Source organism: Euprymna scolopes, chromosome 2 (assembly GCF_053919585.1).
Source record: "Euprymna scolopes isolate OS-2025 chromosome 2, ASM5391958v1, whole genome shotgun sequence".
Classification (NCBI taxonomy): Eukaryota; Metazoa; Mollusca; class Cephalopoda; order Sepiida; family Sepiolidae; genus Euprymna; species Euprymna scolopes.
The window spans coordinates 64,140,561-64,157,717 of NC_136483.1; the positions used below are offsets into that span (position 1 = coordinate 64,140,561).

Here is a 17,157-nt window from a genome sequence, read left to right on the forward strand (position 1 = left end):
GAGCACTAGGAACAATTCCGAAAAACTTTGAAAAAAAAAGTATGGGAGAAATTGAAATCAGAAAAATGACTGAAATGATACAACGAATAACAATAATGAAAACGGCTGAAATATTAATGAAAACCCTAGAATACGGAGACTAATACACATGAGCTACATGCGCGGGCCAGACGAACTGCTGCAGAGATAAAACACGAATAAGCGTTACATAGAAACAAGAACATAGAAGATGCATATCTACAATTCTCTATCCCTCCATCCCCTCCTATTATCCAATCACCACCCCAAAAGAATGCCAAATAGCTGAGATGGGCCACAGAGGATCGAAAGACCGAGGAAAGAGCACTGACCAGACCTACGTTGGACAAGTGCAAAGAGACCTTGGGGAGACTATGTTCCTACTCAAATTTCAGGGGAGATCAATGGTCGCTGCTAGTGAGAAATTGATGATAACGACTGTTGCGATAATGCAAATTCATTTGCAAATGTTATCAGAAGAGTTAGTGTGCACTGGAAAACTGGGAAACTTCTTGTAACTCAGCTTCCAAAGAATAACACAGGCTGTTTCCAAGAAGAGATCCTTTATGACCTGTGTGAAAGCTCCTTGTGAGCCAATAATTATATATATGTGTGTATGTCTTTGTGTGTCCGTAGATAGATAGATAGACAGAGTAGATATAGATAAAGAGATATATAGATAAGTAGATCGGTAGGTGGGTATATATATATATATATATATATATATATATATATGGATAGATAGATAGATCGATGGATAGAGAGAGAGAGAGAGAGAGAGAGAGAGAGAGAGAGAGAGAGAGAATATGTTCAAAATATATTGTAGAACTGCTCATGTTACCGATTTATTTAAAGAGACGAATTTAAACAGACGTCAAACAGATTCATTCATTAACTAAAGAATTACTAACAATTATCAGTATATCTTCTCATATTAAATCCTATTTTTTATTACCGTTTATCAAGTAGATCAGGACAATAAACACTCCAATGTTAAGTGTAATAAAAATGTTGTCAGACTCGAATAAATTACTTTGCACATGTTAATAACATCCGTAAACCCTTCAAAAGCTCATTTACCAAATCTTACTACTGAAAAGAGAGGAAGGTTTTTTTTCCACAACAGCTTTGTACGGTAAACCTATACAACATGCTGGTAAGTTATCTTTATATATTATAACGATTTATATTTGTATACACTGATTATCTCTATAATATTTTTTAAAAAAGTGATATTACTGCCTGCTCGCTAGTTTTCACATGGAATGTAGTCGATAGTAAGAGAATTGGCGAACACGGTAATACCTTGTGTTCGGAGGTGAATAGAGCGAGCGGTGATGGTAACGCAACAAATATATCAGCCATGCGGTAGATTTGTTTCAATAGGAACTAATGGCATGTATTTCATTTTGATTGTCGCTTTGGATCACAATTTATCAATCTATATATAACTAGATATAGCTATGTATAAATACAATAGAAAAATGCGAGCATGAAAAGTAATATAGTTAAGCTTAAACATGGAAAAGAAAAGGACAAGATATTTTAGTAAAAAATAAAATAAATTTATAAGTTAAAATATTGCAGAATTAAGAATTAAAAAAAATCAATTTAACATTCTATAATCAATTCTTAATGTTGCAATATTTTAAGTTATAAATGTATTATATTTTTTACTAGAACGTTTTGTCATTTTCTTTTCCATGTTTAAGTTTAACCATATAACTTTTCATGCTTGCATTTTTCTATTGTAATTCGTGATTTTTGCAGGCCACCAGTAAATTCACTTGTTCTTTGTTTAATTTCAGTATTATTTTTTGCCCATAAACATAACATGCACATATGTAAAACACTGTACGACACTCGCCTGCTTTTATTTTCTGTTTCGCTTGTTACTTCTCTTTTCGTGGGAACGGTGAATTTGTAGCAGCACTAGTCGCTGCAACGACGTGGTTGCTATGGAAACCAGTCATAAAAAACGTTGCTCACTTTCTTACGATTTTTTACGATTTTGGACGCCAGTAAATTCATCATAACTGTTGTTTTACTGAATGAAAATAGAAAATCTTTCACAATATAGCTGAGAAGGTGATCTATAAACTGTACTTATTGTTTGAATTTTGGTCTAAAAATGAGTGGGCGGTGAAGCTTTAAAGCAGTTCTAAATGACTAAAACTGCCGCTTAACCTTATCATTCAAACACGGTAGTTTATTCATATAAATCGTCATTTTTCCCAATCTCCAGTAATACTCTTTGTTTTGTTTCATTTTACTCCAGTTAAAATTCTCGGAGATCAAGGGGCCCTTTTCCTGTAGCTAACACTTTATATCTATATGAGACACATAGATATTCGAATATTCCAGTAAAGTTCCCTTTTACCTCTCAAACAGTGAGTTGGAAAAAAATTGGAAACATAATTTTCCTCTCTCCAATTGACCATTTCTTGTGGGCTCTTACTCTTACTGTATTCCAGGACAAGAATTCATCTAGTCTGGTGGAGTTACTTGAGGTAACATCACTTGAAGAAGATGCACTGTTCCTTGTAAATGCCAGTAGGTTGGCTATAAGTAGATGATCTTATTTGCGCTACGAATATTATGTTATTCTGAATATTAAGTCAGGGTTTAGTTTCTAGGAAAGTATTCTCATGACAGGTTGTCCTAATAAACGCCTGAACAGAGAGACCTTGGACAGTCGAGGATGGAATTGAGGTTCTTTCGAGTAGGCATTCAAGTTCTTTGTAATAGACATTCAAGTTCTCTGCAATAGGCGTTTGCGCACTGATAGTAGCATCCTCATGTCATTTTTATAAGCGTTACTACAGCCCTGTTTGCTCATTACAAATTGGAAGCAGATGTTTATGTTTGTGACACTATTACTAAAAGATTGCTTTACAAGGCTAACAGACATTTACTACCCGGTTTGTTTGTTTTTTCAATAGAATTTCCTACTTCTAGATAGATTGACTTCACCATGGCTGTAGAGCTTCATCTATTCCGTGTATGACAACTTTCTGAAATATCAGAGGGAGGCTAACAGGTGCTACACCTTGCCCAAGAATGAATCTACTATACGTTATAATGCTTCGTGAACTGTAAAGACTTCTTAGTTTTTACTTATACGTCTTTTACGCTGTTAAGATATTTATTTAAGCTCATGTATTACTTCTTTTCTTGCGCCTAAATATGGAGGACAATGCTATTGTCACTGCGCTATCAATATGTTGAATCGTTCGGCGCTATACAGTGTTAGCATACAAGTACCAGTGAATAAACTAGAATACCACGAATTTTATTCACGCCATCTCATGTCCAATTTGTGTTTGGGCTTTACGCTAGATTGATTCTGTTTTAACTTACATGTAGCTGATAACGGTCTCCTTGTTATATTGGTTGGATATCGCACTCAAAGATGTGTTTTTCAATAATACCACAAATCCTTTAAAATTTTACGAAACTAATGATCCGAATACTATAGGTGAACGGTTAATTTTCATGTTTCGCATTCCATTCAGCTATTCGATGAGGTTCATTCATTTACTAAGTTTTTATACCTCAAGCATCACTGTGATAAATTATGACAGGAAAATCTATTACTTATATCATTATTTCTTACTAGGAATTCACACATTAGTAATTGCCAATGATTGCTCACTGGCAAAATCAAGTAATGCTTCCTGGAATGTGAGTGACAACAACGGTTTTAGTATTGTCTGTTTCTTTTCAATCATAATTACCGAAGAATTATTATTTTCTAAACAGCTGCTTACGTTTACATTCTCTATGATAACATCTCTTGGATGAGATTTTATGAGATAAGAATGATTTCAAGTAGAAAGATGAATAACCTCTAAGAGGATTGAGTATGACTAATAGAATGAACGATGATTGATTATCCGTGAGGACAGTCTATGACAGGAATCTGTTGACATAAAATTTGAAGACGATCATATAATAATCTGCGAGGAGAGAGACCCGCGGCAATGTATCCCACGGACGAATAAGCTGTTTTCGTAGAAAATTCATCCGACGCTAGGTACACGAAGGAAGAAAGGAAAGTCTTCTTTCGTCCATTTTTTCTTTTCTCTGCTTTCTTGGTTCTCTGTATTCGCACTGATTTTCGCAGATTTTCTGTATTTTTTGTCATATTATTGCATCGTTAACACAGTAGCAATTTATTTTATGAATCTTTATGTTTCCCTATCTCCTGTTATACTCTTTGCTTTATTTCGTTTCACTCCAGGCAAAGTTCTCAGGAATAAAGGTGCCCCCTTCCTGGGGCTAAAACTATATCTCTATATAAGATAGTTACCATTCTTTTGCCATTCCTTTTACTTATAATCGGACAGTATCCTTCTACGTGTGCAGAACCCATTAGATAATCATTAATTTCCTAGTTCTTTCATCAAAGTACCTGGGTGTTTTTTTTGTTCAGATTCTGATTATCTTCCGTGGGAAAATGTCTAAGTGTTTTTATTTATTATTCATATGCAATGAGTATCAATTGATAACTATCAATAATTATAAGTGTTCCCTGACATCTGGTAGAGTAATAGTTATCTTTATTATGAATTTTCCTAATGTGTGTGTGTGTGTGTGACGCGGTTTATCTCAGCCTACAGACAATCCACCCAGTCACCGTATGACAACAATGTCTCTTGTTTCCTACAATGATAAACCACCAAAACATATATATATGCATACATGAATATATATATATATATATTCATGTATATATATATGTATATATATATTCATGTATATATATATATATATATTTATATAAGAGGTTTGTGTTTACTAAAACCGTTTTATGCAAATATTACGAAAGTATAAATCATGTAGAATACCCTTTTCACTGAAAATATTTCTGTAAATTCTGCTCATCTCTAATACATCCACCTGAAAAGGTAAAGATGAGCCGAACTCTTATCTCGGTCTTATTTTATCATATATATATTTTTTTTTTACATAGGCATTACCACTTATGAAGGCCAAGAGGCCACTCGAGGATAAGGTTTAACGAGTGTACAGTAGACAATTTGACAATATAAGTACTTGTTAGTCAAGGAAATTCGGTAAATTTGTTAACTTATATGGAACGGCTCATTAAAAACTTGTTTACGTTAGATTTGAAGACAACCATATTGTAGTCAGCTAGAAAGCAGGAAGACAATTCCACAGGCGTGCAGTTCTATGAAAGAAGCTTTGTTCATGGAATCTACGTTTAGCTTTAGGCACAGATAAAGAGTGGAGGAAATTATTGATAGTGTTTTCTGCTAGACGAGTGTTTCTTGTGAATGTCTGGCGAGGGGAGACCATAGATTGAAGCTCAGTGACATGATGCAATGGAAATGTTGATAACTCAAAACCTATTAATCTGATTAGAGTGAATAGTGCATGATGATTAATACTATAAAAGAGCATTAAATCCATCCAATTTGAAAAAATAGACATTGACAAAACATTGACAAAACATTTCAAATTAAAAAATCCAAGGTAAATACCATATAAGATGTAGGACTTTATTGGTGATAATCTGGGCCAAGTAGTGAGTGTCTACGATAAACAAAACCGATTTTATCGCAAAACCTGTGACTGATACATAATCTGCCACGTTAACCGTAACCCTTGACCTTGCATTAAAAAATTAAATCATTTATAAGCTAGCCTATTTTGACCAGGTGTAGTGATAATTGATCAAGTCCTGTGGACCTTAAGATATTTACAAACAAACAGACTAACTTGATCGAAAATATGACATTTTTGAGGAGGTGAATATAATTGTATTTTCTGTTGGGAAATGACTTTGTATTCAATTGTATCGACGAGCATAGGAGCCGATAGAGAAAAATTCAGACAGAGATATTGAGATACCACAAATATAAGATAAGATATTCAGCTTCCATGGCAACAACGCGATGAGAAAGTTCAACGCCGAAAATACAATTGAAATTAATCGGTCGTCATAGCAACGGATATCGTCGTACAAAATAAGAATGGATGAATCGCTGAAATCTTAGTTCTGAATCATTTTTCAAGTTTGTAGTCAAAAATTGAAGTTTACTGACGAAATTGTACGCATTGCACTAGAATTAAATCTGATAAATTCGCTTCTAAACATTTTGAATGATTGGAGTCGCATTATCAAGTATTGGACGATAATAATCTCGTTAACGCATACAAGCAGAAAACATGAAAATCTATAATAGAGTTTGTGATTGGCTTAATTGATAAATTATTTCAGACTACGGAATCAATTGAGATTTTATCAGATCTATTATAATGATCACTAGAAGTTGTAACAATACAGTATAGTAGAACCCCGGGATACAGCATTAAAATTTAATAACAAAATACAGTATAGTATTTGATACACACGTATATAATCAAATACTTAAGCAACGTTGAACCTGGTTAATACTTTATGGGTGACCATTTGGGACTTCCAAGTGCTGTATGTTCTCTCCGCTTATCTCGGCATTGTTTCCAGTTCCCCTGGACTCAAACAGCGCCGATTCAGCAGAGGCGTGGCTGAGGATTGCGCAACCCTTGCCTCATAATTACACGCGCGGCAGCTCCTACGTGGAAATCCTTTGTCTTTCGAGACTGAACGAGAGCCATTGTATATAATGAAATAATATTATGAAAAAAAAAAAAAAACACCGTAAGACGAGGAGAATACTGTAACATCGTAACCCGAAAAAAAAAACGTATCCTAGTCTCATTATATTGCGGGGTTCTATCGTACCTTATAATTACTCACTCATAATAACAAATCGGAAGAGTGAAATATCCACAAACCGTGGACATTAAATATACTGTATGTTTGAATGAAATTATTAACAAAACGGAAGATAAAACTTGAGAAAAGACTAAAAGCTTCAATAAGGCTAATTATAGAGATCTTAAATCTTATAAATTAACGGATTAAGTCACTAGATTAATCAATAAAGCATGCATATAGTTAACACATAATTCATGTGGCTGCACCAACAAGTCACTATGTCTGCGCTCATCGTAAAAAAGTCGCATTTTGTTTGGCCCATTTAAAGGGAAGAGTTACAGCAACTATTTAAACAATGAGAGAAAAGTGCATCGCTTGAAGTAAACAAAGAGGGATCGAACGAGTAAAATATCAAGGATTCTAATTAATGGATATTGTTCAACTATAAAATGGCTTAGAATATAAAGCTTACATGCTATCAATAAATTTTATGATACTTATAAACACTATTAATGTAGTAAAACTTGAGGTAAATAATGAAATCAAACCATATATATATATATATATATATACATTTGTCTTTACATAAGCAGTAGTTTGTTGCTACACAGTCATGAGCATAGGTGGGGAAATGCGTTTAAGACGAAACTGATCAGGTTTCGAATCTATGTATAAAATTAAAATAAAAAGATGCGAGGAGAATCTTATGAAAAGAGATATTTATATATTGCATGTACTTATGGGGAAGCGATGAAAATTATAAGTGGGAAAGGCATATGTAAAACTTAAGTGGGGAAACGTAAATAAAAAATAAAAAAAAATAATCACTAAGTGGGGGAATGTGTTTAAGACATAACTAGTCTATGTATCAACGAGGTAAGTGATTACAACGTGAAAGACAACAATCAGGGTTCGAATCTATGTATAAAATAGACAAAATGATTAAAAACGTATGTAAATGGAATTAATCAGGTTTCAAATTGTGCTTCTTGATTATTTAATTACTTATCATTGGTGCTAGATTGATGCTAAAAGGAACCCATTTCTATTAAGATAGATTGGTGCTTAATAGAACACATTTCCGCTATATTGGTGCTAAGTAGAACCCATTTCGTCGCTTTATAATATTGGAATTAATGTTTAGTGTTTATATATATATATATATATATATATATATATATATATATATATATATATATATATTTATATATATATATATATATATATATTAAAAGCACGACACGTTGATGGAGCTTAGATACAAGTAGAACATATATTGATAATAGAAAATTATATATTGGAATATATCTATTTATTGATCAGTATGAAACACGAGAAACAAAACAGTGTTATAAAAGCTCTTTATGGCATGCATTTTGAAGCCTAATGCTTCTCATCAGAAAAGAAAAGAAGGTGCTCAGTAACAAGATAAGGATATGACATCCAGCAATATGCATATTAGGGATTTTGTATTGGTGGAATTGACTAGAGGGAAAAGAGAGAGTTGTCTACGGAATTATTAGATAATCATATTTTATTAGCTTTAGTAGGATTGGACGATATGGGATTAAGTACGAATTAGGGAGTCGTTATTATATGTTATGGTTCCATTAACTAATTAATTAATCAATTAATGTTCAATGAGAGTGACGTGTGCCGATATATACAAGTAAAATAAAGAATAATTGGTAAAAATAAAAAATAAATGTGTGAGAGAATAAAACATATAGGATAAAAGTACATTATATATATATATATATATATATATATATATATAAGAAAATAGAAAAGTGAAAGAGCAGGAGAAAGGAAAGAAAGAGGAAGGAAGAAAGGGACACAGAAATAGAGAAGCTTATCCTAAGTTATTAATCGCATTATTGTTGTTGTCATCGTTTTCATCGATTAATTTTTGTATTTTTCGCATCTGTTTGTTTTATGCCTTCGATTAAGTTCATTTTATCGATTAGATTTGTCTATTTCTTACAGAGCAATTCAGTTTGAATGATTTCAAGTTGTGAATACAAATTGAATTGAGAAGCGCTAGCGAGCGGTAGAAGGCAATTAATAGGTATTATTGTATTTTATATATTATGTAAATATATTACACACTACATATATATATATATATATATATATATATATATATATAGTGGGAGATAAATCACTATATATATGGTTTTAATACTAAAACTTTATATTCAACGTATAAGTTAATTAATTTATAGTATATATTGAATTAATTAATGAATGATATAAAATAAATGACATTGGAACAGTATAATTATAGATTGTTAGGAAAATAGAAAGTGAAAGGAATAAGAGGAGTTAAAAGAAAGATTGATAAAAAGGAAACATGAGATATATAGATGAGAAGATATATTTAATTTTTTGTTCAAAAGAGAAAATAACTCTGTTTAGCTTAAGAGTAAAAATTAAATTATTGATATTTTTCGCTCAATGGAAACAATTATATTAATGGATATATTGCGAATTCATAAATTCCAACTAGATTAAAATTATATTTTAGAATTAAGAAATACAAAGCATTGTAATTTATGTAATAATAAATTCAATTCTAAGAGTAATAAGCACTTAATTCTATATAATTTTAAATTCAGATTAATAAATAATTTAATACAATTGGAAATTGAAAAAAAGTGTTTTTAGTTTAGTATATGTAAAATTGTGTAATGGATTGCAATACTTGATCTTATTTAGCTAAATATGGATATATTAATTATAAATAATAAATTTACTAATTAATAAATACAACATTTCTTGCAAAATATACCTAAATTAATAAAATTTGTTAATACGTATATGTGGGTAATATTGATTATATTTCTAAATTCAAAATAGCGTGATGTAAAAAATACTAAAGGCATTTGCAGCTTCTCTTCCAATTTTCAGATTGTTAATCATGTCCAAACGCATCTTTTTTCCTTTCGGTAGATTGATTGTTGCTATTTCTTCTGATAAGTTAAGGACAACATAGACTAACTGATTTATATAATAATTAAGTGGTTGATTTTGTGCTACGAAACAGATACTGTCAAGAATTGTAAATGTCAACCGAATTAAAGGTTAAATTGTAAGATGGTCAACATCATGAAATTTGGAATATAGACTTTTGTCATTTATTTATATTGCTCTGTAATTACATTGAGCTTCTTAAATAAGGATTAGTATATATTAAAAGGAAATATAAGTAAATAAATAATATTTTCACAGAAATATATATATATAGAGAGAGAGAGAGGGAGAGAAAGAGGGTGAAAGAAAGAGAGAGAGTGGGGGGGAGAGAATATGAGAATATTATAGAGGGTTAAAGTTTTTTTAAATTTAATTATCAAAATGTAGGAAGCTCAACAAACAGATGGAGCTTAAATATATAAAGATAATTATAGACAAGAGAAAGCAACATAATATCATATATAGATATATTTTTCAATTCAGTAGGGAAATAACATCAAGAGGGGGACGTGTTATAAATGCTTTTTATATCTAGGTATTTCGAAGCCTAATTTTTCTTCATCAGAAGAGGGAATATGGGGCTAGATTACACACAATGCAATGCGACATCTAGCTAAGGATACAAATTGGTGGGAATATGAAAATATCTGGTCTATAAGGGGATCATGGAAGAGCGTGTGTGAGAAATCTGGGGGTTGACAAAATGCATATGTAGGGAAGTTTAAGCTATAGTGTGAATTTGGGAGAGTTAGGATTATAAAAATATGACGTAAGGTAAATATTTGGATGTGTTTAGATAAGCTAAGTGGTGACGATTTAGAACAATGTAAGGCTAGATATTAGTGCAACAGAGATGAGAGCATTCAAAAGTCGTGTCTTGTGGAAAGGTGTATGAGATGGGAGATGTACATAAACTCTGTGTATCACTTTATTGCAGGAAAATATTTTTGTAATTTTTAAATTGTTATGAAACGCAATGAAGTGAAATTTGTATACACTGGAGGAGCATAACAATATGCCTTATTTTCCTGATTTTTGTGGAATTTGAACAAATATTTTAAATATTATGCTAATTTTTCTATATTCTGGTAATTTGAAATGTGTATTAATTTATTGTAAGTTTCCTAAAATGCATAGAAAGGGTCGATTGACATCTAGTAAAAAAGAACGTGTTGTTGCAGACCTTGCAGGAGGTTTATCTCTCGTAGATCAAGTCAAGGAGCTTGGAAGAGATCGAAAAGTCTTCATTCGTTGAAAATCCACGGAAGGACAAAAACACAAAAAAGTCAGATTCTACTCGTGATGTTAGAAAAATTCGCCGTCAACTTATTAAGCAGCCGGGCAGCAACATTGCTGCCGTAATTGAGAAGGCCGGCGCACTTACTTGTCTAGAAAGACACGTTACAATATCTTAAACGAAATCGCAAGAAACATTAAGCTAATAGCAAAACCTGCTTTAAACCAAACTCATATGGAAAAACGTTTAGGGCTTAGAGATACATGAAAACCAGCTTCACAAATGTTCTTTGCACCTATGAGGCCAGAGCAACCCTTGATGGACTAGATGGATGGGCCAAAGTTTGGAGTCCTTTTGGATTTCCTACCCCTCATTGATTCCGTCGTCAACAGGGAGGCGGAGGTCTCATATTTTGGGCTGGCATAATCTGCGATTAACTAATTGGACCATTTCGAGTGCCAAAAGGTGTCAAACTGATAAACCAGTCTTATATTTTTGTTTTTAAATAAGCATTTTCACAATGGCTTGATGACCTCCTGTCGGCGCATCATCGCAAATTGATCTTTCAGCACGAAAATGCGCCGTCCAAATCTGCCAAGGCTACGACATCCTACCTTAAGTCATTAGACATTGGACATTAGTAGAGGAAATTTGATGACATGCTCACACTGTTCTCCGGATATAAACCCAATTAAGCAGCTCTGGTCATAATAAAGATGAAAATTTTTGAAGGAGATGTTCAATTTTCGTCGAAGGGTGAAGTTCGCATGAAGATTTTGGAAGTTTCTTATAGAATCACATCTCAAATCCGCCAATTGACATCATCAGTTGACAAGAGGCTATTCAAAGTGATTTTGAAGCATGGGAGTTATGTTGATAAATAAATATTTCCTTAACAAAATAATGTGAAATTCGTACTTGCTATTGGTTAATATTGTTACTGGATATGTTCTTTATCTAATACAAGTAGAAATATGAAGTTAGAATATTGTTTTATTACCTAAATATACATTTTTAGTCACTTACAATAAAGTGATACACACTTAAAATTACCAGAAAAAAAGAAAATTTAGCATAACTTATTTCTTTGATTTCTGTGGATTTTGAACAAATATTTTGAAAGTTATGCTGATCTTTCTACCGAAAGATGCATACCTTATTTTGACGTCTGAATATCAGAACTTCGATTGTGTTTAATTATCCCGCTTTTGAGTTTTGAAGTCTGAAATTCGGTGAATATGTTAAGTAAAATAATTAATTTAAGTTAAGCAAAAAAAAAAAATTATATTCATACGAAAAAAGTCATTTTAAAATCTTTGATAAATAAATTAACAATTTTTTAGCGAGCCGAATAATGCATGACCAATATTAAACAGGGCATGCTTTGAAGAATCGATACAAAAAAAAATTCGATAAATATTGTGCCCTTTGTGTTAAAAATAGCATCATTTTTTCGATCCTGTTTGAAAACGTTTGCCGCCTTTCGACTACGGTGGACCAAACGCGCTGAAATAATTTTTTTTTATTCTGCTTTAAATTACCCCCCCCCATTTTGGGGAGCCTAGCCCCCACACACATATACATTAAAAACCAAACTCATACAAATGGTCACCCATCTGGTACTGGCCAGCCTCAGCGTTAATAATACATTGAAATTTTCGTCACGGAAAAATAAGTTTTTTTTGGCCTGTTTGGTCTTCCATGGTTTGCTTTTTATCAAAAGCAAACGTAAACATTGTCGATCTAGACTCTAGATCGACGCGAAGTAACTGGTTGCCTATATGAATAAGTGGAATTATTTGAAATCCAGGTATTTATATTATAATATTTTTGCATATTTTCTTAGAAAATCATCCTAAATCTTGGTTAGACAATAAATAAATAAATAAATAAATAAATAATTTCAAAAACCTCTTTTTTTTTTTTTAAATATTTATGTACGTTTTTTTGTGCAAGACAAAAATATCAATTGTTAACTTTTTGGGAAAATTTAACATTTAAAATTTAATTAAAAATAGTAGAAAAAGTTTTACATTATTCTGTTTTCTATATGATAAAATTCAGGGTTTTATCTTTCTGGAAAAAAAAGGTTACTCAGAAATAATGGATTTTAATAAATGTAATTTCGTTTTAAAAAATAGCAACTTGATTTTTCGGCCATTTTTGGCGGTGCCTAATATATATATATATATATATGAGTGCGTGTGTGTGAACATAATAGAAAGTATATAATACAATAAAAGACAAAGGACACAGCAAATTAAACATATGAATTAATCACCAAAAACAGGAGCTTTACTGGTTTCATTCGGATAGAGTAATGTCTTCAGTCTGTTTTCTACAGACGTTTGTCGATCCAGACAAAACTGAAAAAGCTCTAATTTTTGATGATTTGCTCCTGTGTTTTAATTTGTTCTTCATTTTGTTTTTTGTTTGTTTACTCTCCGTATATATATATATATATATATATATATATATATATATATATATATATATATATATATATATATTCCTCTCTCCCTCTCTCTCTCTCTCTCTATCTCTCTCTCTCTCTAAACACACACACACACATATACATATGTGTGTGTGTGTGTTTATCTGTATAAAATATATGCGTAATACTTTTACAGGGCGTACAGATACAAGGCGTAATCTTACGATTCCTTGTTTTGAAGCAAATCACGCCGATATCCCCGGTCATAAATGCCCTATCAGGGAGAAGCGATTTTAATTATGATATCAATACAATAATAATATATATGTTGGCCTCTGCTCTTATACATATATGTAATCGTGATCCGCTTTCTCTCTTTCCCTCGTGTCTAACTTTCTCTCGTTTTATCTCTACAAGCAATAACAATACACACACGCGCAATCACACGTGTTTGTGCACATAAGCGCACCGTTGTTGCTACCCAGTTAGAAGCTGATAGTTCTATATTCCTGGATTTGAGACGGTAGGATCTAGAATGGAAAGACAGAGTGAAGGGTATCGAATAATGAGGAAGAGGCAGAGGAGGATTCTAAGACGGTGTATCAAATGGTACTGGGGGGGGGAAGAGGAGTGGGAGTAAGTGTAGCAGTGGGAAACAAGAAGACGTGCGGCGGCTGTGGGGGATTTTTGCGTAATCGAACAACAATTACCTCACGCCCCCACCGGCATTGATTCACCGACGCATCAGTGTAAACTGTTGATCCGTGTCCATCCCAACCCCTTTAAACTGCAGCCGTCAACGTCTCTCCACGCTGGGGTGGGGAAGGTAGTTAAGGACATTCGTATCGTCATCTGCCGTGGTCAGCCTCCATTGTGGCCAGCGTTGAACGCTGTTTGAGGAGACGGCGATCATCACAATAGCAGCCACGCGTTTCGATTTTTCTTCTTCTTCTTCTTCTTCTTCTTCTTCTTCTTCTACATCTGACAACAAACCGAGATAAAAAGATAAAGACAGAAAGGGAGAAAGGAATACCAGGTGGCTGACTTCAATGTTAGTAGCAGCAGAAGTAAACATGGATGGATACACGGCCAGGAGAATGGAGGTAAGTCGGGTAATCCTGAAGAATATAGATAGAATGCTGGACAGGTAAATGCTTATAGAGGTAGATAGAAAGAAAGAAAGAAAACGAATGAAAATGCGTGTGTTTTTTTTATTCAACTATCTGCTATTAATAAGTTAGTAATTACAATTATCACATGAAAAATAAAATAGAGTTTAGTCGGAAAATCTTGGAAACATCTTGTGTTGATAGCCCAATGGTTAGAATCTTCGACTGTCGGAAAAGCTCAAGTATCAAACACGCTTTGAAGCGCTTGCATATTTAACCACGCTAAACAACTGTGATACAGCGAAGCAGTATTCTGAAAATTATATATATATATATATATATATATATATATATATATATATATAAAATAATAAATATGGCTTAATCTATATATTATTTTTTATTAAACTCTATTTTAAATGACATTGAGGGCGTTGTTTTATACACAATTTATCTTGATTAAGCTCGGCTCTAATTTTGAGAAGTTTATTGCCATGTCATTATGTATAAAAGGCCATTTCCCAGTCTCGAGAGACAATGGGTATTCATCGTGAGGGTGTCTGAGAACGAGTATATAATGAAGCAAAAGCTGCGCAATCACAACCGACAACTCTACACATGTGTGTGTCAGTATTTTTAGTTTAATATAGAAAAACAAAGACAAGAGAAACGATTACACACATACACCCCCCCATATATATATATATATATATATATATATATATATATATATATATATATATATATATATCCATGCATGATAAATTACAACAAAATTGTTTCCGTACATGTTATTTATTGTCTTTAACTGTTATGAAGATTTCATGCCTCGTAAATATATTCACGGTAGCATAAGTTATGACATATCCTAAACAGATAAACACAATAAAAACATCTGCGACAACGTTTATTTATGTATGCGTGTATATTGTAGAATAACAACTATTATGAAGAACATTTGTTATTCTACAATATACATGCATACACACATACAGGCACACATTCATTTGTATATGTGTGTGTGTGTGTGTGTGCGTACGTTCGTGTGTTTATGCATACGCATCCATGCATACACAAATTTGTAAAATCAATAAATCTCAACCATGTTTATAATCAGTGTTATTAATTAGTAATAATTATGGACGCACTAAACAAGAAGAGTTATCAGTAAGCATGTTAATACTGGGGTTATATAAATAACGAATGTTATTCAAACGTCTTTGTTCCTAATAATAATAATAATAATAATAATAATAATAATAATAATAATAATTATAATAATTATAATAATAATAATAATAATAATAATAATAATAATAATAATAATAATAATAATATACAATGGAGCACATGCAGGCTTTCGTGAGAAATAGATTAATAAATAAGCAGATCAATATACCGATAGACGAACAGGTGAACAGACGGATAGATAATACACATATAAAATTTATATAGAACTCTTCGGAATATCAGTACGTAAGCATTATGCCCACGCTGTTAAGACAAGGAACTTAATATTTTGAGTTTAAGACTTATATCAAGTTAATATAAAAAAACTGACATTTGACCCCTTGTAAATGCAATGATTGATAATTATATTCACGTTAGATAAGAAATTATTTTTACATTGTGGTATAAATATATAAGCATTATTATCACATTAGCGCACACATTAATTAATAAGTCTCGGGTCTGACACATAACCGACTCTATTAATAAAAAAAATTATATACTTTGTTTAATTTCATATTGAATGTGTCATAATCTGGGCTTAATTAGATTATTAGTTTATAAATTACAGTTATTTAAATAAAACTACTTTTGCAATACTGTATGGCACAATCATGTAAACAGACCGGTTCTCGTCAGATTATCGAAGTTAAGCAACGTTGAGCTTTGCCAGTACCAAATGGGTGAGCATTTGGGAAGGCTAGGTGCTATATGTATCTTCTGGGAAGGTTAGGCGTGGGGCCAGCACCATCACCTCTATAAAAGACTTCATCGCTACAAAATCATCTACAAAGTTGTAGATGACCTATACCCCTCCAGGGACTCAAGACTATGGATCGATGGATGGAGTGTTGCAATATTTAAAACAATGGAGAAATCTGATTCTTTTTGTGTTGATAAAGAATAGGAAAACTACTGCGCAATCAAAGCAAGAGCTTGATAAATGTTCCTGGTACTCTGCTTCGTCAGAATATCGTTAAAAGTTGTTTATTAACTTCAAACGTACAAACAGAGTGATGATAAAAATATAGAACATCAAAATCCATTTGATATCTTTATCGCCTTTGTTATTGTAGGCAATAGAGAAGAGATAAAAAATATCAGTTGGCGATGCATTCACTTTTTAACACGAACATTTGTCAATGAGAAAGCTGTGTTCAAAGTGCTTGCTGCGTTTGCACATGGTCGATCATAAACAACAATGCGTTGACAAGTTAGAGCGTTGTTTGAAACTGTTTCTACGCAACAAAAATGGAAGTTTTGCATCCGTATATGACAATGGATTAAACGTGGATCCACCACCTTATTTTACAGTCTAATCAACATTCACCTGAAAGGACAACAGCAAAGACGCAAACATCAGAGGGTAATGTTTGGTTTACGTATTTTGGTCGGTTCATTAATTACATTGCGAAAGTAGGAACCATCA

The 17,157-nt window shown here is 32.4% G+C and overlaps 1 protein-coding gene across 2 annotated transcripts in view; it reads left to right on the forward strand.

Annotated features, from left to right (window-relative positions):
- The first annotated feature begins 1,046 nt into the window (after positions 1 to 1,046).
- LOC145291714 (acetylcholinesterase-like) overlaps positions 1,047 to 17,157 on the forward strand; it is a 457,063-nt gene continuing 440,952 nt past the window's right edge. Inside the window, exon 1 of one of the 2 annotated variants that reach the window (XM_080137713.1) lies at positions 1,047 to 1,174. The gene's annotated coding sequence lies outside the window, so the exon portion shown is untranslated. Of the gene's footprint in view, positions 1,175 to 13,988; positions 14,493 to 17,157 lie in introns of those variants that run through there. The other variant, XM_080137712.1, reaches the window with a different exon arrangement.